The sequence below is a fragment of the Lycorma delicatula genome, chromosome 9, assembly GCF_047948215.1.
Source record: "Lycorma delicatula isolate Av1 chromosome 9, ASM4794821v1, whole genome shotgun sequence".
Lineage (NCBI taxonomy): Eukaryota > Metazoa > Arthropoda > Insecta > Hemiptera > Fulgoridae > Lycorma > Lycorma delicatula.
The window spans coordinates 85,922,415-85,945,066 of NC_134463.1; the positions used below are offsets into that span (position 1 = coordinate 85,922,415).

Here is a 22,652-nt window from a genome sequence, read left to right on the forward strand (position 1 = left end):
AAGTTATATTAGAAATATTTTAATACATTTTTTTAAATTTTGTCCGCCATTGGATCTAACATATTAAATCAAACTTTTTCAAAAGTCTGGGTGCACTGATATTAGATTTACTGTCAAAATATATAATTTTAAACTTAGTTACATGTTTTCAGTGCTAAATTACTTCATACAATTAATTTTTAAAAGCGTAAAGTTCTACAAGAAATGTTGAACATGTTTCTCTTTAACAGAATATGGCCTTGGTAAAAATGAAAGAACTTATCAATTTAAGGGAGGATATGCTGATTTAAGGGTTTACTTCCACGTAACCTGGTCTAGGTAAAAACACTAATCACCTTTAGTTCCCAGATAAATTCACCAATGAAAGTTAAACCCGTGTCCACTCCCGTTATCGAGCAGGATTCTACTGAACATAAATTGAATGTGATTAAAAAAAAACAATAATTATAAGTTCCCAAACAAATAATCATCAGAAAGCTAATTAAGCAGAAAAAACACTCTCAAAAATGTATATCTCGATTTCCCCCCGAGGGGAGAAGATCCCCGTAGCGTGTCTTGTCGCTACACCGCCCCCTCCATCACCAAGACAAGAGCGGCTTAATCGAAGTTCATCTTTATGCCCTCAAATTGATCACAATCCAAAATGCTCAGTCCCGCCTAATGAAATGTCCAACATCAGTAATCTACATCAGTAATTCATCATCACACATCGGACATCTACAACAGTAATTTCGCCCCCAGTCAAGATTTGCCTTCAAAGAACACATCAGACACCTAAACTAACACGTAGCCCTCAGGAACTAAACTACGAGCCCGCACGGGAAGATCAAGACCCCGCGGCTATCTCTACTAAACAAGCCCTATACCGTAAATACCCACTATTACAAACGAATACAAGTTACGCCACGACAGCATATCAAACACAGCAAATTCAGCCTAAATTGTCACGACGGCATACTGTTAAATTAAGCGATTGGAGAGCCCCCAGCACAAAGAACTAATGTACCAGAGGACCTCAGGACTGGTCCGTTCGGGAGCTGAGTATAACCTCTAATCTCCCACTTCAGCTCCAACTTTGAGGACCCGTGGGATTAGCACTAGGTTGATCGCAACCAACATTAAAACTTATACCCCGTTATAAGCGTGCACTCCAATTCGACCAATCGCCATTCACCTGAACAATTTACTAGAACGAAACCTTCTCACAATATACTTTTATAAAACTATTGCAGATCTTCCACTTAAACATGCCAATTATAAAATAGCGCAGCCAAACCGCACTAACCACTCTCAGACAATTGACACACCACACCGAGACATAGTGCACCAATACATCCGCAGTAGACTGATTAATCGATAAATTTCAAATGATACATGTGTGTATTCTTTTTATATGTGACCATTGCAGTGACTCATCGCTTATACTATACCCATAACGAGAAAGGAACTACTAAGCGATACTAGTCGCATCGTAGACCTAATTACGGCAAGTCCTTCAGTGACCTACCAACTCTAGGGTATAGCTCCACGAGCATGTTGGTGTGCGGGAATTGTATCCACATACATCAGAAAAATGAACGATTAGTAGACCAAATAAAGAATCGTAAGAAACGTCAATTTGATCTAGAAATTCATGGGTTCAAATGTGCGTAAATCACTTCGAGCTTCCACCATGACGACGGGAACATGTAATCATATTTGACCGCCCCCAAGTGTCACAAAATGCAGTTTATTTTTCCTAATTTTATAAAAGCATAGAGTAAGATATGAAATGTTACCTACGTATGAGGGGGGATGTCCTATCGCATTATTTCAGAATTGGTTTAAGTAAAACAGATTAAGTAAAATACGTTTATAACTTATTACTAAATTACTACAGAGTTTTTTCGTTTAATTACTACCGCGATTTTTCTGTTTTTGCAACGTTTATTGATTATAGTTTGAAAACAAAGTAATTGGATCTGACATATTAAATCAAACTTTTTCGAAAAGCTGGGTGATATGTGTTTTAATCATAGTTAAATGTTTTCGGTCCTAAATTACTTATCACAAAAAATTTTGAAAATTTCTATAACAAATTTTTCAATACAATTGCTTAAATAAATCTTCAGCCTCTGGTCGGTTAGTTGATAGTTTAACAACATTTTTAGAGTATCGGCTTCATCATTTTATATAACATCATTTTACATCAGTTACTTTATCAACATTAATTAATGATATTGCAATTATATGACATATATTCAATGATATAAATTCCCATATCTGTTTTTTTATTACCAATGTTTGTATAAAGAACCGGCAGCATTCTAAAATGTCTGAGGTCGAGTGGTGTGGGTAGTGGTCCAGTTCTTTCCTACTTTAAAAGCATAGAAAAACATTTTAATATTTACGATGATTTAAAAGATGATGCTTACAGATACAAATACTTAATTTTATTAATAATTTTAAAAACTAAACTACATAGAACATAAACTATTGCAATTGATTTATACTTATTTTTTTTTCATTTTGTAGTACTGAAATTTATGTTACTATAAAGATCGAAGAACCTCATAATTTAATAAAATTAATTTAATTTAAATTAATTAAATCTCTTTGTTTTTACAACAAAAAAACATACGTTATTACTAAGATACTCAAAAATTTCAAATTCTTTTATTTCTTTCACTTTTACAAAATTAATAATTAACGGAGTAATCCTAATAATAATTATAATTGTACTCTAAGGTTATCTAATCATAGTCTAGAACCAATATTAACATAGTTTTATAATGCAATTTAATATTTATTACTTAACTTAACTTAATTATGATTTATAATCGGAAGTGAGTTTTGTAAAAGATGAAATATTAGGTGTTCACAAGGGTCTTGCTCGTTTTGTGGCACCATATCTTTTATATTAATCTGTTTAGTTAGAGTAAGGGAACAAAAAGTAAACAGTTTTATCTTATATAGGAGAATTAGTTTTGGTTCGATTCATGATTTACTCTGGCGGAAACTTATCTTTTCTGCAATTAAGTATAGAGAAGATCAATCGTCGTCAAATATTTATGTATACTAATAAACCTTTCATCCAGTGCTACCCATTAAGTTATATAAGTAAAAAATCAATTACTATGTTATGACCAATAGTATAAAGCATTATAATTAATTACATATATATAATAAATCATGTAATTACATGGAACATACTTTCAGCGTCATCAATATTAATTATCCATCATCTTAATAGCTTTAAGAAAGTGTTTAGGTTAATCTAGTTGCAGTACTTGAAAAGAACTTCATATAACTCATCTTATTTGCTCTGGGGACATATACATTCCTTTTACTTCTAAGTTCGTACTCTTATCATACAATCTCTATGACCACTTCTGATAAAAAAAATTTTTATTACTTTATAAACATATAAATAACGTAGCGGTAATGTAGACAATTCCCTAAATATTGGCAAAGAATGATACGTAGTTCTTTTTTTACTTATCATTCTAACCAATCTTTTTTGGATTTTGATTATGGAATCTAAATTTGTAACATAAGTTCCTCCTCGTCAGCTGATGCCGTAGCCTAGTCGACTATGCACAATAGAAAAATAATGGTTATTTTTGGGGATAGTTTGTTTAAAAAATAAAATATCCTGAGATAGCTTAATAGTTTTTGCTTTACTAACGCAATATGATTCTTCCAGGTTAGACCACTAACACAATGCCCAAGTATTTACAAATATCACGTTGTTCGATCTCACTACATTCTAAACAGTTGGATTTATTTATCACATATTTTTTACACTCATATTTTATTGTAAGTGGCAGTTTTATTTTCCCCCTTAAGCAGAAGTTGATATACAAAGTTTTTTTCAACGCCTCAATATCATATAATGATTTGAAAACCATAACCGCAGTGCGTCCAAATCTGATTGTATGTCCTCAGCCACTTCTATCCAGGTGTTGCGGACACAACACAAGGCAGTATCATCTGCAAATGCATATACATTACCTTTAAGCGGGGCCAAACAGACACTATTTACATATATTATGAATAGTATGGCTCCCAATACGGATCCTTGTGGGACTCCATATTGTATCCCAGCAAAATTACTTAAACACCCTTTTATTCTCACGCACTGTTTCCTGTTGATCAGATAGCTCTCAAACCAATCAAATGAAACACCTCTAATACCACTTATCCACAGAATGCGTAGAAAGACATTGTGGTCTACACAATCAAAAGCTTTTGTTATGTCTAAAAATAGACAGCTCACACATTTCTTATCGTTTATGCCCTGAAATACTTGGGTAGCAAAATATAAGAGCGCCTTTTCAGTATTGCTCCCAGTCATGAATCCATATTAGTTTTTAATAAAAAAAGAAGTTTTATTGAGGTACGATATTAATCTATTCTTCATACATTTCTCATAGATTTTAGAGAAGATAGATATTAGGGATATTAGTCTATATTGAGTAACAGAGTTTTTATCTCCTTTTTTAAAGACAGGTATTACTATTGCTTTTTTTAAAGCGTCTGAGAATTTCCCAGATTGGAGGCTTATATTTACAAGAAAAGTTAAGACATGTGATATATGATCTACCGCTAATTTAACAATTTTTGAGTTTATTCCATCAATACCAGGGGATTTATTGTTTTTGATCTCAGCATAAGGACACGCTCAACAAACACTGATGACACTTTACATTTTATATTTGCTTTACATTTTTATATTTGTATCATTACAACCTTCATTTAATTGTTTACGTAATTCACTTACAACATTTATGAAATAATCGTTAAATATGTTAGCTATTTGAAACGGTTCAGAGATATTTTTATTATTTCCATTATTTAGTTCAATAACTAAATATCTAAAATATCTAAAATATAAATAACTAAAAATCTCTTCTTTTTTGACCAGTTAAAGAATTAATTACTTCCTTCATTTTTAGAATTTCCTTTACATCTGTCAAACATGTTATCATAGTATTTTTGTTTAGCTGATGCAATCTTAATTTTAAGTTTATTCCTATATGTTTTATAATGTTTAATTAAATGAAGTTATTAGGGTGTTTTTTTGTATAATGAATTGCGTATTGATATCATTTCTCACAGTTTATCTGTTATCCATCCAATTTTTTTTGAATTGCTTACCCTGTATGACTAATTGTGTTTTAGATTCGTTTATAATTTCAGTAAATTTTTTAATGAAAATATCAAAAGCTGGTGACGCATCGTTATGTATATAAACCAGTTTATATCCAGTATCCCGCCAGTTTACTTTAACAATAAGGGAAGTGAATTTATGATAATCAATTTTAATAGCATTCATATTATTCTCATTTTTAATAGTATTGAAATGCGTCACATTAAAGATATGCGATATCCCGACTCCTATAAGACTATGATCTGTTATCTGCAAATGACGCACAGTTGAAACTATTTCATAATTATTTTTATTCTCTATTCTTGACAATAAGTGATCAATGCACGTTCCACTTGCAAGTCGTGTGGATTCATTGACTAATGATTGAAAACCATGGCAGTTATAAATAGTTTTATACTCATCTATTAAGTGGGATTCAGAAAGTAGGTTTAAGTTAAAGTCACCGATTATTATGCAGTTATTAGAATTAATTTTAGACAGCACATCATTAAATTCATTTAAGAAGAGCCTCTTATCCTTACTATGTAACCTATATAGCGCAAGTATTGTATATTCAATACCATTGTGCACTAGGTCAATAAGAATTGCATCAGATGCAGACAGAGATAAAAAGAAACCCTTCGGTAGTTCAATTTAGAATTGATATAAACAATTATTCCACCTGATCTATAACCTTCAATGAAATTTGCTACTATACCACAATTTTTTATTTCGTATAAAGATACTTCATTTGACATCATCCAGTTTTCCGATAAAACAATTAAATCTGGCATGTTTCTAATTTAGATAAATTAACTAATATTTCATCAAAGTTTTCTCACAGACTACTAATGTTTTGGTGCAGAATTTTAAATTCACAGTTCATTAATTTATTAAAATTGGTAGAAATCATTAGAAATAATAAGAATTTATTTTGACATAAATAAGTGTGCTTACTTGTGTGCTAATTTGTTTAAGTCTATGTTTATTATTTATTGTTTAGTTTTGTTCTTTATGATTTTTATTGTTTTATATATACATGATAGTGTTACTGTAGTAGGTAATGACTATAATTGTTGTTGCAACTATAAATAAATGCTTTAAAAAAAAAATTATAGGTGCATATAAAATTCTAAATTTGTGCTTAATAAAAAAAGTAATAAGAATTTGTTAACTCAATAAAAATAAAGTCTAATAAAATAGTTCTTTAGTACAAGTATTTTTAATATGCTAACATAATTTAATGCTTTTTTTTGTTATAGATGAATCTGAGAAATGCCATTTACGCACCCCCCTTAAATTGGGGAGTGACACTTGCACAGGTTCGGGTGGATGTTATTAAGAGCCTATGTGTACCCACCCTACCGACTAAAACTCCTTTTTTTTTGTCTTCACTCATTTGACTGGTTTGATGCAGCTCTCCAAGATTCCCTATCTAGTGCTAGTCGTTTCATTTCGGTATACCCCCTACATCCTACATCCCTAACTCTCCTAACCTAACCTAAAACTCCTATCTCACTGTTTCTCCTCCTCCGGGGTCGGTCCTGCAGTTTAAGCATTGCGTGGGCCCAGAAGGTGCCTTTAGGGTCCAGGGGTCCGGAGTACCTGTGCTTCATCACCGTCGCCCATCTGAACAAGTGCAGATGCACGACAGCTCCACAGGGGGGCTGTCCTTTGCCCCTTCACCTTCGTCACTTTCTTCGCCTGAGTCTCAGGTCTTTTGTATGGAAATCTGATTACTTGCTTGATGATCTGATCTGGGTCCTAAATCAGGCTCTACCCCATTCTCTAGCTTCTCTCACTTTAGTTTTCAGGATACTTGTTGCTAAGTGTACTACCTTGTCCCATTCCGCTCTTCCTATCAACATGTATAGAACTGTTTCTTCTGGAGAAACAGTTCTGAAAGCTAACTTAACCAGACTTCTTGTCTGACCACATCCCACCGCTGGCATTGGTAGATGGTGTGCTCAACAGTATCTTCAAGATCACAGTACCTGCATAGAGGAAACGCTCTCATGCCAACTCGATGCAGGTAGGCTTCAAACTCGCCATGTCCAGAGAAGGAGCTGCGTTATATAGAAACCTACCTCACCCAGCTTTCTTAAAATTATCAAAAGATGACTACAAAAGTCCTTTTCTTAATGGTTGATCAACTGTACACCACCAATGGTTTTTAAGTTGTCGGTTGTTCCAATTTTGATTTCTACTAATTAACACTAATCGATTTATTTGTACCAATTTTAGATCAGCGATAAAAAAATGAAAAAATGATTACAGTCATATTAAAAGAAAAAAAGTTGTCAAAGTAAAGTAATGCATGATTTACCCAGCTATGTTGGGCCCTCAAATCAAGAGAACTATTTTAATTATTAATATGCTTTAAAATTATTATTAAATAAATTAATTAAAATCAAAATCACAAAAATATTTCTATTTTTATTCCTTTAAAATTAGGGTCCCACGTTAAAGGAGAGGTTTTTTGTGACTTTCATGCTCACAAAAATAAGTTTTAGGCACTGATAATTGGGAATTGTACAAAAAAATTGACTTTGAGAGTTTTCTTACTCCAGGTTGAATAATTAGGAAATATTAATGTTAAAAAAAATAGCCCCCAAAGTGGCAATACTAAATTAAAAAAACAATTATTCAAAAAATATTGAAAAAAATAAGAGCCATAATATTAAAAAACTATACATTTTACATTTTAAATATAATAGATAGTATACATTTAACTTTTAAAAAAATCAAAAAAGACCAGACCACAGGAATGGATGGGAGAAAGTTTTTTATAGCCATTTAAATGTATGCCCATTGATGTAGAAAATAATCATGTAAAAATTACCATTAACTCCTTTTCTGAAGTAAAAAAATAGGTAAGAACGAAAAAAAATTAGTTTTTGGGATGGAGGTGAATATTAACAAAAAAATTTGGGCAATTTGTTATCCTGATAAAAAGGGCTTCAACTTTTGTAAGAAAAGGTTTTTTGATAAAATATACAATAAAATTAGACAAAACACTGCCAACCCTTTTTAAAATTTTGTAAAAATTTAATATAATAAATCCTTCTGAGAACATCTTCCTACCAAGTTTGAAGAAACGTTTTTGAGTCTGAAGTTAAGATTCAAACAGGCCAATATACAAGTATATATATATATATATATATATATACATTCACACTCACACACACACACACACAAAAATGCACTTTAAAAATTATTATTTTGGGTTTAGGAATTACATTAAAAATGTAAATCTTTTTCTATTCTAATATAAAAAAAGTTAGGATTTTTTTCTAAAATGTCCCCTTCAGAAACAAAAAAAAAAAAGTGATTTTTGATCATTTTTTGAAATTGATTACTATACTTTACATTTAGTATAGCTATACTACTAAATACATTATACTATACTATATATTAGCTGGGAAAGTAAACAGATCTAGAATTTTTTATTTAAATTATCAAATAATTTTTTGTATTCTCATTGTTTTATATATATATATATATATATTTGTAAATGTAATTAATTATGCATCAAATTGAATTATTATACAAGATAATTCTACCAACATCAGGTTGCGCTGCAGTAATTAAATCTTTTTTAATGGTTAAAAATAAACTGATGAGACTGATCTTTGCAAAAATTATTTTACAACAAAGATTTCAGCTTCCATATAATAAACTTCTTTGGTTTAAGTTTTGTTTTACTCAACATTAGAAGCTGAAGTTTTTTAATTATATTTTTTAATTATGTACAGAATTTATTATAAATATTGTAATATATATGTTAATTTCTGTACATCTATAGGAGCAAATAAGTTTGAAAATTATGTCACGGATGAATGTTTAATACAGTTTATGATTTATGTAATTCTACTTAATGAAAAAAAGGCCTGTAATGCAAATACAGCAGAACTACACTATTTATGTATGCATAATAATTAACTTACAGGTTATTAATTTAAATTTATATGAATATTTCTTAGCAACATAATCGATAAATTATAATGGCTTAACAACCATTGAATATAATGGCTTAAAAAACTTTGCCAACAATTATATAATTATTATTAGATTAATTGTATTTAATTACATAAATACTACACGCATTGTTCAGTACAGTGGTTCCATTACACCTATTAAAAACCATGATGGGGATGTATTTTCAAAGGGTGACAGAATTAAAAAATGAAGAAATTGTAATAATCTCAAATAAATAAAAAAAAAAAAACTTAAGTTCTTTATTATATACTAATATTTGTTAAAAATAATTTGGATAATTAACCAAAAGAGAAATAAATACATGACTGAAATTTCTGGACATCCTCCTTCTCAACCGAGGTAAGGGAAGTGAAATTAAACACTGCTGTTACAAAAATTATAAATGTTTTTCAAAAAACTGCCTCCATTTGCTAGAGAGAACCCAGTTAACATATTTACAAAAACATCTTTTCCAAAAATTGTTTCTCTTAAACAAATAGAGATAACAAAACAATTTCTTTCTAGGAATCTATTGTAGATTGAGCAGTCATGGCTTTTCTAAATTGTCAGTTGTAAAACTGATTTTTAAAGTAAAACTTGCAGTAAAAAATGAATTTAATATTATCATTTAATTTGAAAATGTGAAGTTCTTACTCAAAGTTAATGTATGTTATTCATGACGTTTAAATTTAATTGTTTCAGAAATCAGTGTAAAATGTAAAAACTACATTTCACATGAAATATAATGTATAACATATGCATTCCATTCTAGTGTTATCAGTTAATGAATAAAGAATATATCATCACAATCACCCCATGATTATTATGGTCAAAATTTATTCAATAGATAGAAAAAAAAAATTTTAACCACTTCAATTTGTACATTGTTTTATTGTGAACATCCTGAATGAGAAAAATTTGTAAAAATTTACCAAGGTATACATTAATCTAAATTTCTAAAACATTTTGGGAGAAGTATTTTCCCTAGCTTACAGAGAACATACAATGTTTGTATGGAAACTTAAATCTGACATTAAGATAATCATGAAGAAACTTAGAAATGATCATATCAGCAGTCAAAAACCACATCTGTTGTTGTGAGCCAGCCAATTTGCTAAAACAACTGGTGACAATTTGTGTGAAATCTATTTAAAAGTTCTTTTTATATCATCAATGATATAAATACGTACGGCGTTCGTTTCTGCATCAATTTTTTTTTTCAATATATCAATATGATTGTCATGTTACTACTACTTATTACAAAATAACAGTTTTAAAAACTATGTTTTTTTTATTCGATTTTTAAGCATTAAATTATGCCTGTGGTACTTACTGGAGATTATAACTCCAAATGTTGGGAATTAAATGATATAAGATCTACTTCACAAGGCTACATACTTGATGCTATGTTTAATGCGGCCGGCCTTGTGATGCATAATACTGGGTATTCACCCACCTTCGTTGGCAGGGGGCAAGGCTCGGCTGTGGATGTTACCGCAACCTTTCATGGGTTGCCCATTGGATCAAGGACTGTCAGATTTGTGAAGAGCAGGCGAGTGACCACTTGGCTATTATGTTCACAGTGGAATGTGGAAGGTCGGGAACTCCTGCCCGTAGCCAAAGGTGGCGACCCTCAGAACTTCAGGCCAAACATATTGTGGACAGGGTGGCTGATAAGTTGGACCCTGCTTGGATGATCACACCTGAAGGGCTCATCACCTGCAGGTATTGTGTGATGAGGACAGTCAAGGTAGACGACCTGAGGGACCGGCAAAGAAGAGTCCACTGGTAGACTGATGAGATTGCTATGAGGAGAGAAGCTACAATTGCTGCCACAAGGAAACTTCAGATAGTAATGAGGAGAGCTTCTAATGATTAGACGAGTTGCTCGTTGCATACCGACAAGCAAGAAAGTCCCTTTGTGCAGCCATTAAGAAGGCCAAGGTGAAAGCCTGGGCGGAGCGGGTAGATCTGGATGTCAATCCGTGGGGGGTGCATATAAAATTGTCATGAACAACTTTGGCGCACCCATTCAACCCCTACCTTGACAGACAACATTTCGGGTGGTCGAGGAGCTATTCCCACTAGCTGAAGCTTCATGGAATGAGATAGCCCTGGAGCATGAGCAAAGATTCTCCATTGAGGAGCAGAGACTGGCGGCCAAGAGAATTAGTGCAGGTAAGAGTCCAGGGTTGGACGAGGTCCTGGATCTCTCGTTAAATTAATGGTGAAAAGACATCCTTGGGTCGTACTGAACGCCTATAATACAGCTTTGGAGAGCTGTCACTTTCCTTCCTGTTAGAAGGAAGTGCAGTTGGTGCTGGTGCAAAAGAAGAGAGACATGCTTGGGAGTAGTACATATCGTCCGATATGTTTGCTCACCACCCTGGGCAAGCTGTTTGAGAGACTTATCGCTGACAGGCTCTGGTGCGAGGTGGAAGTGAAGGGTGGGCTTTCCTCTGATCAATATGGCTTTGTTAGGGGGAAGTCCACAATTGACACGTTGAAACGTGTAACTGAATGGGCTAGAGGCCAAAGTAGTGGCACTGGGTGTCGACAGAGGATCCTGTTAGTGGTGGTCCTCCTAGACATCAGGAACGCCTTTGGTAGTCTCCAGTGGCCGACAATTATTGATGTGCTGAGAGAGAAGAATATAAGTGGATATCTCCTTGGCATAATTAACAGCTACCTACATTGCAGAAGGCTTAAAACCTCCACAGAACATCTTCTGTGTCAAAAACCACAGTTTTTGACGTATTTGGTGGGGTTCCGCAGGGATCGGTTCTCGGCCCACTCCTGTGGGACCTCGCTTTTGATGGGTTTTTGAGAATTGAGTTTGATGGGGACATTGAACTTGTTGCATATGTAAATGATTTGGCCCTCCTCATGGCCGGACACACTGATGCTGAAGTAGAGGAGGTAGCCAATAATGAGGTCTGGCGAATAAGTTGTTGGATTGAGGCGCGAGGTCTACAGTTAGCACTGTTCGTTCCTGAGGATGCCGCAATGGCCAGGGACCCATACCTGTACCACAGTCTTATTTATCCTTGAGAAGGATATCATGAATAATCTGGACGATGGATTCAGAACGTTGCAGCTCAAGCTCTCAAGTACACTTCTAGAAACTGTAATTACTAGGAAGCTGTCATTGTTACGTATTTTGTTAACTTTCAAGACGGAGTAAATCGCAAAGGCCTTGCAAAAGAACAGGCATTAAGTTTATATAACATCTCAATGCCAGGAAGAACAATAGAACAGCCACATTTATAATTTATTCATACAATTGCACAAATAAAGATTAAATAAGAATTCATGTAAGGCCAAAATATCAGGGTTCATTTCAATCTCAATTTTAGTTGTAAATTTTTTGTAAAGTGAGAAAATAAACTAATCTTGTTAATAATTAAGAGAATTCAAAATAAAAGTATGGAATAGTCATTATATTTTACAAGGTTTTTGATTAAGCACTTTTTTCCCAACTTATGAGAAGACTTGAAAAACACATAATAAAACATGTACAAATGACCTTACTGTTTTGAGTTAACTATTTTTAATATATCAAATCCTTCAAAAGTTTAAATAGGATTGACAAAGTCCTTAAATATGATATTAAAACTATCCTGTATAGTTCTATTTATTAGAAATTAATACATGTAGTTATCAGTTGCTGATCCCAACTTCTGTCCAATCATAAGATAACATATAATGCTTGTCCTTTGGAAATGGTATAGACAATAACCTTTAAACACAAAGTCACTAATGAGAATTTTTGTATAAGTAAAACAACAACAAAATCTTTTTACAAAAGTTATAATAGATGATGACACAAGGATGTGTAGTTATGAAATAGAAACAAGAGCACCATTAGAAAGGAGGTGAGAAAATTATCATCTCGACCAAAAAACTGTGTGATAAAGTTACTCCAAAATTCAATATCATGTTCTCTTCACATTCCTGTTATTGATCATTTCAACAAGCAACAAAATCTTATTTAATAGTGAAGCAGATTTTCTAATAAGCAATGATAATAGGCCAGAGACATGAAACAGTAACATACAGTGTTTTACCCAATTGTATACTGTTCTTTATTAATGAGTTTTTGGCAGAACACCCAAAAATTTATGTTATTCCTCAACTCTCTTTTCCCAAAATTTGCTGCTGCAGATGTTTGTAAACTAAAATAAATTTTAAAAAGCTGATTATAGAAAACTACTATGAGACCTTTGCTCTTATCTCAAACAAATTTTAGGAATATTACTAAAATTAAAAAAAAATTCTGGTTGAAATTAATTTTAATAGTACAGAAGTACGTTGAAGGAGATAAGCTGTAAAAACATGTTAATGAGCTAATAAATCTTTCTTGAAATAAAATTTGGTTTCTTTATGAACAGACCTTGTACAGGATAAAAACAATAAAGAAAGACTAAGACTGGAGTATATGTAAAACTGATAACTGTTAATCTCTTATGTAGTATATATGCTGAAATTAAAAGATTAACATAGAAGAGAGAAGAGAAAAGCGTTAAACCAAGATAAATGACCTAAAAAAATGATGTTCAACTTTGCGTCATAGATAATGAAACAAAAGAAAAAAAGCTTAAGCTAACATATATTGCTTGCACTTGCTCTGATAGCTTAAACTAAAATATCTTAACAAACTACTGTGATTAACAGTGTAAATGAACTTGAAAGTAAACTGTATGCTGAGATAAATGATAGTGGGTGTGCAGTGTCTTATAATTAGCTATTTGCATATAAGCGCTGTGCACACCCATACAAACACACACACAAACACACACACACACACACACACATACACACACACACATACACACACACACACACACACACACACACACACATACATACACACACATCCATCATAAAAATAACATTCTTCATATGACCATTTTATTGTTTGATTATCTGTTGTGTACATTCTTCAAGCCTGTGCAACATCTCCTAGATATTCAGTAATTTCAAGTTTAATTCAGTGTTTCATCTCCTGAATACTTGAGGTTAAATACCTTGCATAGAAAGAAAATGAATGGTGAAAGATCAACTGGCCTGGCCAGCCATCTCAGTTCCAATATCAAGATATGACGATTAGGAAACAGAATTTCTGCCAAACAGCCTTAGACACTAATATGGTGTGACCTGTAACATGTTTTGAAAATCTTGTTAAAAAAATTGATAATTAAGACAAGTGAACATAATATGCTTTAGTGACAATGATACCCCTTTTTCTATACTTTCTAAAAACAAAGGCCCAACAATTCCAAAGGAAGAGATCATGCATAATGAAAAGTGGGCCTAACATAGATCTAAGGAATCATTCATTCTCTTTACAAATGAATACTTCAATTATTTAAAATACACTTCAGTTAGGGCTGTAACTCTTAACATCCAAAAAAAAACTTAAAATCTGTCACAAATCATTTGTTACCCTCTTCATTAGAAGTAGTAAAAAGTCCAACCAAATTGTGTGATGGGTTGTAAGAGGAGTGGGTGGAAAGCTGGTAATTTTTTTTTTTTAATTTTTCTCATTTACCTCAGAAACTATACATACTACCACAAATATCACTGTATACAAAATTAAATTTCAAACAAAAATGTGGAGATATGGAGGGAGTAAATTTCATTGAAGTTCAGTTTTTTGTAAAAATTATTCAAAGTACCTTAAAATCAGTTCAGTTTTGGTGGAAACGTGTATCCTTATCTATTTTTCACAGAGTACCTATGCATTATAAGAAGGTATTTGAAATATATATATATATACATATATATCCATGCATACTACCTAATTGTTCCAATACAAAAAATAAGTAAAAAATGTTACAATAAATTACATTCTAAAAATCAAAAATTTAAACCACAACCAAGATTTACAATCAAACCACAGTATGTATATTCAGTTAACAAGATTAATTGTTATTTAAATAGTTAACTCATCAGGCTCCTCAGTAAAGGCTCCTCATCCTCTTCAAGAAAAAATCCTCTTTGAGATCATGATTCTCTTCAGCAAGATCTATGTTGCTGCAGCCAAGTCCTGCACAGTTCATGCACATAGTTGAACACTGCAAACCACTTCTTCGACACCCAGTTTCTTATGCATCCTTCAGAGCAAGCACATGCAATAAAGCAAAATAAATCATCAGGATCAGCAGCCTTGGTTGTTGTTTGTTGTGACTGGGTCCAGATACCCAGTGGCCAGGTCCAGCAATCATTTTCCAACTACATCTTTTTTCCAGTCTTTCTCCAATCTTTTTCTTTTTACATAACCAGTAATCTTTTTCTAACTCTACTGTAGTGGTTCTTTCTTCACGCCATATCACTGCTGCACTAGATAATAAACTCTTGAGTGCATGTTGTTGTACTGCAACGGAAGTGGGAGGAGGTACAGCCAAATTGAATTGAGAGTGCACTGGCTGCTTTCCAGCTGTTTGAAAATGTAGTTGGTGGCGCAAACTATCAGAATATCTACATCCAAATAAAAGGATAAAGGTATTGAGAGAATAGGATTTAGAGGTATTTATAATCTCATTCCCTAGTTGGGGGGAGCATGAGCTATTAACAGAACCAATCAGCATTAATCAGTGTCATCAGCAATTACTACTGCTTCAGTTTCTTTCTCTGACTCTGTAGTAGCTGTAGAAACTATCATTGTGTCAACATCCCCACTTGCTGGAGAATTTTGCATCCTGTTTGCTAAATGTGCCTTGTCAGTAGAGATATCAATTTGCATCTTCTTTTTACTATATGCAAGGAATTCTCCTTGACTGTAGATGACATGAATTGCATCTTCCACTTTCACAGTATAACACTTTGTTCTGCAGTATAACTTAAAATTTTTGGAAAAAGGGTTTTTCTCTGGTCCTATAAAATATTTTAACAACATATGTAGAAAGATAATAGAAATTATGCAGTTTATTTAAAAAGGAATTCTTCAAAATATCTTAAATAGTAACAAAAAACATTTAATAACTTTCCAGCTGAATATGGGGGATTATCAGAGCCTTCTTCAGCAAGAAATTTCTCTTCTAAATTGACTCTGACCAATAATCACTTTATTTTGATTTTTTTTTTTGAGCTCATTCATATATTTTTCACCCAGGTAAATGCGATCTGAATCCAACTTTTTCATAGCACTCACCAAATTTTCCCCATTCCAATCCTAAGTGTTTCAGCATCTGATAGTCAAACTATATTTCCTTCATTAAAAATATTAACACCTTCAAAAATACCAAATCGTAAAGTATTTAGTCCAACAAATGTCTGTTTTGTGAAAGCGGACCAAAGCGGATGGATTTGTTGGACCATCTACATAAAAGAAGAAGGCAGGAAGACGAAGATTTGACACAACCACTGGAAGTTGCTAATAGCCTAAAGTTCTAACAGAAGTTGACAATATGGACAAGTGCCCTAAACATTTTTCTAACAGTACAGTATCAGACAAATCTTGGAAAATTGGTTTAATATACTCCATTATTGCCTTACTTAATTGGAAACATTCAGGGTGAACATACCTTTCCTTTTCAAGCCCTGCTAGTCTGAATGTTTCTTGGGATTCTTTCAGAGAGGAGTTCTTTAAAATAAGAACACTCTAAGATAATTTACTGTTATTATGAAGCAAGTCTTGAACTCATTGGCTAAGATATAGCAAGATTAGTACAAAATGGGATTTAGAATTATCAGTTTCAATTTTTTTTAACCTACTTATAATTTTAAAGAATTATTTTTTCAAAGCTCAAACTAATAACTTTTTTTTATATCTCTATGATGAATGGAATGCACAGAAATTTAAATAGGTTTTAGACTATTTGTGAACAAATATTCCAATTACGTTACAATGAACTGATGTGCTGTAAATTTTGCAAAGTTTGTAAAACATTAACCAAAATTTTCTGTAAGAATGCAAATAGCAGGAGGTGGAAGAGAAGTATTTGTTTGCATTGTACCAGTAACTTATATGTCCCTGTAATATATACACCCCTTGTTTTATAAACAAGAGATAAATACAGAAATCAAGTAAAAAAGAAGACAGAATTTGAAAGAAAGCAAACAAAGAAAAATTTATGCATAATTTATCTGCACTGTAATAAATTTGTAAATGTGTTAGTACAGTTACGTTAAATAGACTATTTATTTAACAAATATTTACACTGAATTTACGTCATTATATTACCATATGTCATTAACACAATTTTTTATTTAAATTTTCGTCAGTTTTTTAAAATAGATAACCTTCTATGTAAGTAACTAAATATTATAAATATCCTTGTAATTAGAATAGAATAATTTCTTTTCAACTTACTACATAAATGAAGGAGAACGTAAAAACTAAATTTAAATGTAGGTATGCAAATGTACTGTACTGAAAATGTTCAAAAATAATACAGTTAGGTGTAAGAAGTATCAATTAGAGCTACTTTCTTTAAATGTAATGATGTTCACATAACAGCCAATCCTTTGTTGAACCATAAAAAAAAAAAATTATTTTTAAAGTTGTTTTTTAGTGTATCTTTATTTAACTAGAAGATGAGCAATATTATATTTTATTCAGTTAATAAATGGCATTTGGAAATCCAGTACATGCTTGTATTTCCCTACTATCTTTAGTATGAAATTTTTTTTATTTTTCTTTATGTTTATATTATTTTAATCATATCCCTGGTTTTGGATCAAATTACTTAAAACTACTGGTATTATAATAACTATAAAAAAAGATAATAAAATATTGCAGGCTTAAAATATATAGTGAAATATTTTATTTCATATCAGTCAATGTAATTTTTTTTAAATCTAGAATTTTACGGGCATTAATGAAATAAAAATATGATTTGAACTATATAGAATTTTCATTTATATTTGTCTAATCTGATTGAACCTATCATCATATGGAAGGGGTTTTAAAGGATAAATGTTACCAGGGCAAATTTTATTAAATCATTCAATTACCATATCTATTTATATACCGTTCGCACTATTTTGTCTGAATTGACAGTGGCAGAAATAGACTCCATGTCTTACATAGATTTTAAGGATTCACAATGATGATGATATTATCATTAAAATATATATTAAACAATCCATACAGAATTGTAATTCAAACTGCTTGGGTCCCGTATCTCAAACTTTTACCGGAAGGAAGATAAATTTTTTCACATAACTGAAAGTTTCTTAGACAGCTTCTTAGCTGTCTAAGGGACAAATTGTGCCAAATCTCATACAAATCGATCCATCCATTCTGGAAAAATAAAGAAAAAAACAGCTTAACATATATAAATATGTAAAACACATCAGTAAAAAAAAATTTGTAATAAATAGGAAGACTTTTGGGGAAGAGGAGAATTTGGGAGTACATTTTTTTTAAACGGTAAGATAAGCATGTACGCATGTATTGAGTTTAATATAAAGGGTTTATTTATATTTGCAAAATTTTGAGAAAATTGACTCCAAATAAAATATCTACACTACCCTACGGTGATATTGACCCCAAACCTTTACCAACAAATTGCCCTACATAGTACACAATTCTCTGTGCCAAATTTCATCAAAATCGGTTTATCCAGTTAAAAGTTATTAAGCTTCAAACACGCCAAAACACATACGTATGAGCATTACCCTCACCAATTTTTTTGTTGGGGCTATGTAACTTTTTTGTTTGTCATCTAGTAACTGAAAGAGGATGTAAGCCTGTTGTTACTATATAAAAAACATGTTCTTGTGGAATTTTTCAATGCTAAAATTGTGTCTTTTAGTTAGATGGAGTCATGAAACATGAAGATGTGAAAAAATCCTGTCATATAAAGTTTTGACTTGTTTAGCATAGTCTCAAGACTATGGGGTTTTAATAAATGTGGATCTTTGTCAGTCGTTTACATGCGGAGTTCATGTCTAAATATTTCCTGTTGTCTGTTGCCATGTTTTTTGTCGGATAACAACATTTCCTTCTGAAAGGATAAAAAATCCCTTTTTTATCGTTTCATGACTCAAGTAGTATTCTTGAACTAATTAGGTCATTCCATTCCATTAGTTTGTCACTTTGATTATTAATTAGGATTCAGCGTGTGGGATGATAAGTCCAGTATCAGTTATAATTTTTTTAGTATCTTGGTTTTTAGGCTAGATTAAGGGTACTTACGTATTAACGCCACCGCAGCTACAGCTTTATTTAAAAACAAAGTAGTCAATCAGATTTCGGTGGAAAATGAACAATCTCTTTATTAATTTTAATAAATGGTTATTTATATTTATTTATTTTATAAATATAATTTACCCAAACTTAACCTACGCTCGCTAACCTTGACTAATTAACACCGTAATTTTTTGAGTATTCATTTAATAAATTCAGTAATTATTGCAATTATTTATTATTTAAATAATCAAAAGACTCCTTTTAATTAGTCAAAGTTAGCGAGCGAAGCGAGCATAGGTTAAGTTTGGTTAAATTATATTTATAAAATAAATAAATGATAACCATTTATTAATAATAAAAATACTGTTTTGAATCTATGTTAAACTCTATATCGGCCCATTTTCCACCGAAATCCGATTGACTACTTTGTTTTTAAATAAAGCTGAGGCTGCGGTGGCGTTAATACGTAAGTACCGATTAAGCTATTTTTATGAAATTTTGTACGATTAAACTTCTGCATATGAGCCACTGATCTTGTTTAATTTCGGTTAAAATCTCTTCAAAGGTGAGAGATTCGATCACCGTAGGTTTCATATCCAAATATTTAACTCGGAGTATTTTTTTTTTACAAAATGCTTTTACTTGCATATTTAATTATCTTTCTAAATAAAATTTATTAGCAAAATTAAAATAATAATTTTACCGAAAACCAACGGAAGAATAAATATTTAGTAGTGTAATGAGAAAGGCACAATGCTTTACAAGAAGCAAGAGAAAAGGAGGTAATTATTAGTCAAAAATATGGAGTAAAACGTGAAAGAGTGAAGATCTTACGCATAGCCGCTAACAGGCACGGAAAACTGTGAGCGGTTAAGAGTAGGTTCGTCAAGTGTGCAATGGAGAATTTGGGTTTAATTTGTAACAGACGTAATTTGTCGATGATATTTTCCTTCCAACGAAGCACAAAACACATCTTTAACACTAAAAAATTCTGTGACCGGCAATTTGAAACGGAAATTTTTTATGAAAGATCCTTACATAAATTTTGTTCTACCTAATGGCACGGAATCTACTACAAATTTCATAAAAATTGTAATACAAGTTTAGCAGTAATGTGTCACAAATACACAAAAGGAAATTCAAAAGATCCCATAAAATAAGGGACGACCTCTCTTCAGTCGGTAAGTTATAATTAATCGATTGATATAGACAATCTAATTATTCGTTAAGATAAATCGTTATATTTTTTAATAGGTAAAATGAATCTTATAGATTTATCTTACATATTTCTTTTGACATGAATTTTTACTACAATGATACGCATCGGAATTTAAACTTGTTAATAAAATGAATAATGTTTGAAGCAATCGTACTATAACATCGAGTCTTGACTACGATTTACATCCCCTCTACTGAACCAGGAGTAGGAAGAACTTATGGTAATATATCTTACGTCTAACTCTTATATATTTTATAATACCGGAAGTACAAAAAAGAATAACGGAGTTTTAATATCTTTGAAGTGTTGATTTTAGGCTAGAATGAAAAAGAAAAAGGACAGTTTTAATTGCGTGGATGGCAGTTGATCGATTCCCTACCTTTCTGCTAGACAGCGTCACCAGCAAAGACGGCGATTCCTGAACAGAAAGACTTCTGTGTTTTGCAGTTTTTAAAATGTGAATCGGTTAGTTACAGTTAAACATTCGTTCCTTAGAAAGTTTAATTGTGATCCTCTACGTGACAATAGTATTAGTCGATGACATAATCGGTTTGAAACGACCGGATGTTCGTATAAAGGGGAGAGTACGGTACGATCGAGAGTAAGAAAATATTAAATTTTTCAGATAGACTTTCCTGCCCACCCGAGCTGGTCTAGTGGTTAACTCATCATCGCAAATCAACTGATTTCGAAGTCTAGTTTTAAGGTTCAAATCCTAATAAAGACAGTTACTTTTATACGGATTTGAATACTGGATCGTGGATACCGGTGTTCTTTGGTGGTTGAGTTTCAACTAACCACTCAGCTAAGAAATGGACAACCTGAGACTGTACAAAACTTTACTTCATTTTCACTCATACATATCATCCTCTGAAGTAATACGGTGGTTTTAGAGGCTAACAGAAAAAAAAATAGTCTTTCCTGCGTAATTCTAAAAATTTTATAAAAAGGAAAGTCGCGAACTAGCGATGCCGGTTATGACAATGTGGGACGTTTTAATAAAACACTTACATATGAGTCAATACTGTTTACAGCTTCTTTAAAATATCTTACCAAAATTTATCCCGACGTTGCCAATGTCAAGAACAAATCTATGGAATGGCAATGCTAGGGACAAATTCTAACACCAAAAAATGATACAGCTGCTGAGATCAATGACATTTTATTGAATTCTTTCAAACGAGAAAGTATGGAGTACAGATGTGTTGATTATCTATTGAGACTTAGATAATGCAGTGAAATATATAGCAGAGTTTCTAAACACATTCAATCCTCACGGCTTTCCGGCATAAGTACATACGAGGTTTGTAAATAAAGTAATGACTATTTTTTTTTTCACAGTCAAAGTGGCAACACTGTAAAGTTACTATTAAGCATATGGTTATATGAGTAGCTGATTTATATTAGGAATTAATATTTGTAATCTATTGTTGCCACGTGAGACGTAATCAAACTTTTCGTGAAACGATTTTTTGTTGTGCGTTACAAAAATGAGCGATAATAATTATGAGCAATGTTGTGCAATCAAGTTTTGTGTTAAACTCGGTGAGAATGGTACTGAAACTAATCTGAAAATTGAAAAGGGCGTATGGAGATGACGCTCTGTCACGAGCCCAGGTTTTTAGGTGGTTTAAAGCATTTTTAGATGGCCAGGAATCGGTTGTAGACGATCCACGCTCTGGAAGACTGTTAACGTCAAAAAGTGATGACAATGTGAGCGAATCAGAGACTTGAATGTTGAAAAATCAAAGATTTGAGTCAGAATCAGAATGTTTGCAGAACAATTGAATTTGAACCATACCACAGTCCATCAAATTTTGACAAACGAATTTGATATGAAAAACGTTTGTGCAAAATTGATCCCAAAAAACCTCATTGTTGAACTAAAAAACAACAGGTTGGAAGTGTGCTGCGATCTTCTAGGACAAATTGAAACTGATCCTGATTTCATGAATCTTGGATAAATATCCAAGATATTGTTATAGATTCGATTACATTTTTCTAGAGAGCTTTTACACGTAATCGCGTACCGTTGCACAATGTGGGAGGACAAAGAATTCACATCAACATAATTGGTGTTCCAAATTTTAGAAGAAGTACGAAGTCTGTAAAAGTAATGAGAATGATTCAGAAAAACATTTGGGTCGTACTCATTTGAGTACGACCCAGAAACGAAACGCCAGAGC

At 32.1% G+C, this 22,652-nt stretch overlaps 1 protein-coding gene across 4 annotated transcripts in view; it reads right to left on the reverse strand.

Annotated features, from left to right (window-relative positions):
- Atg12 (Autophagy-related 12) overlaps positions 1-22,652 on the reverse strand; it is a 257,464-nt gene that overhangs the window by 30,015 nt on the left and 204,797 nt on the right. Inside the window, exon 1 of one of the 4 annotated variants that reach the window (XM_075374500.1) lies at positions 14,137-14,260. The exons of the other annotated variants lie outside the window; for them this stretch is intronic. The gene's annotated coding sequence lies outside the window, so the exon portion shown is untranslated. Of the gene's footprint in view, positions 1-14,136; positions 14,261-22,652 lie in introns of those variants that run through there. 4 annotated transcript variants of the gene reach the window in all.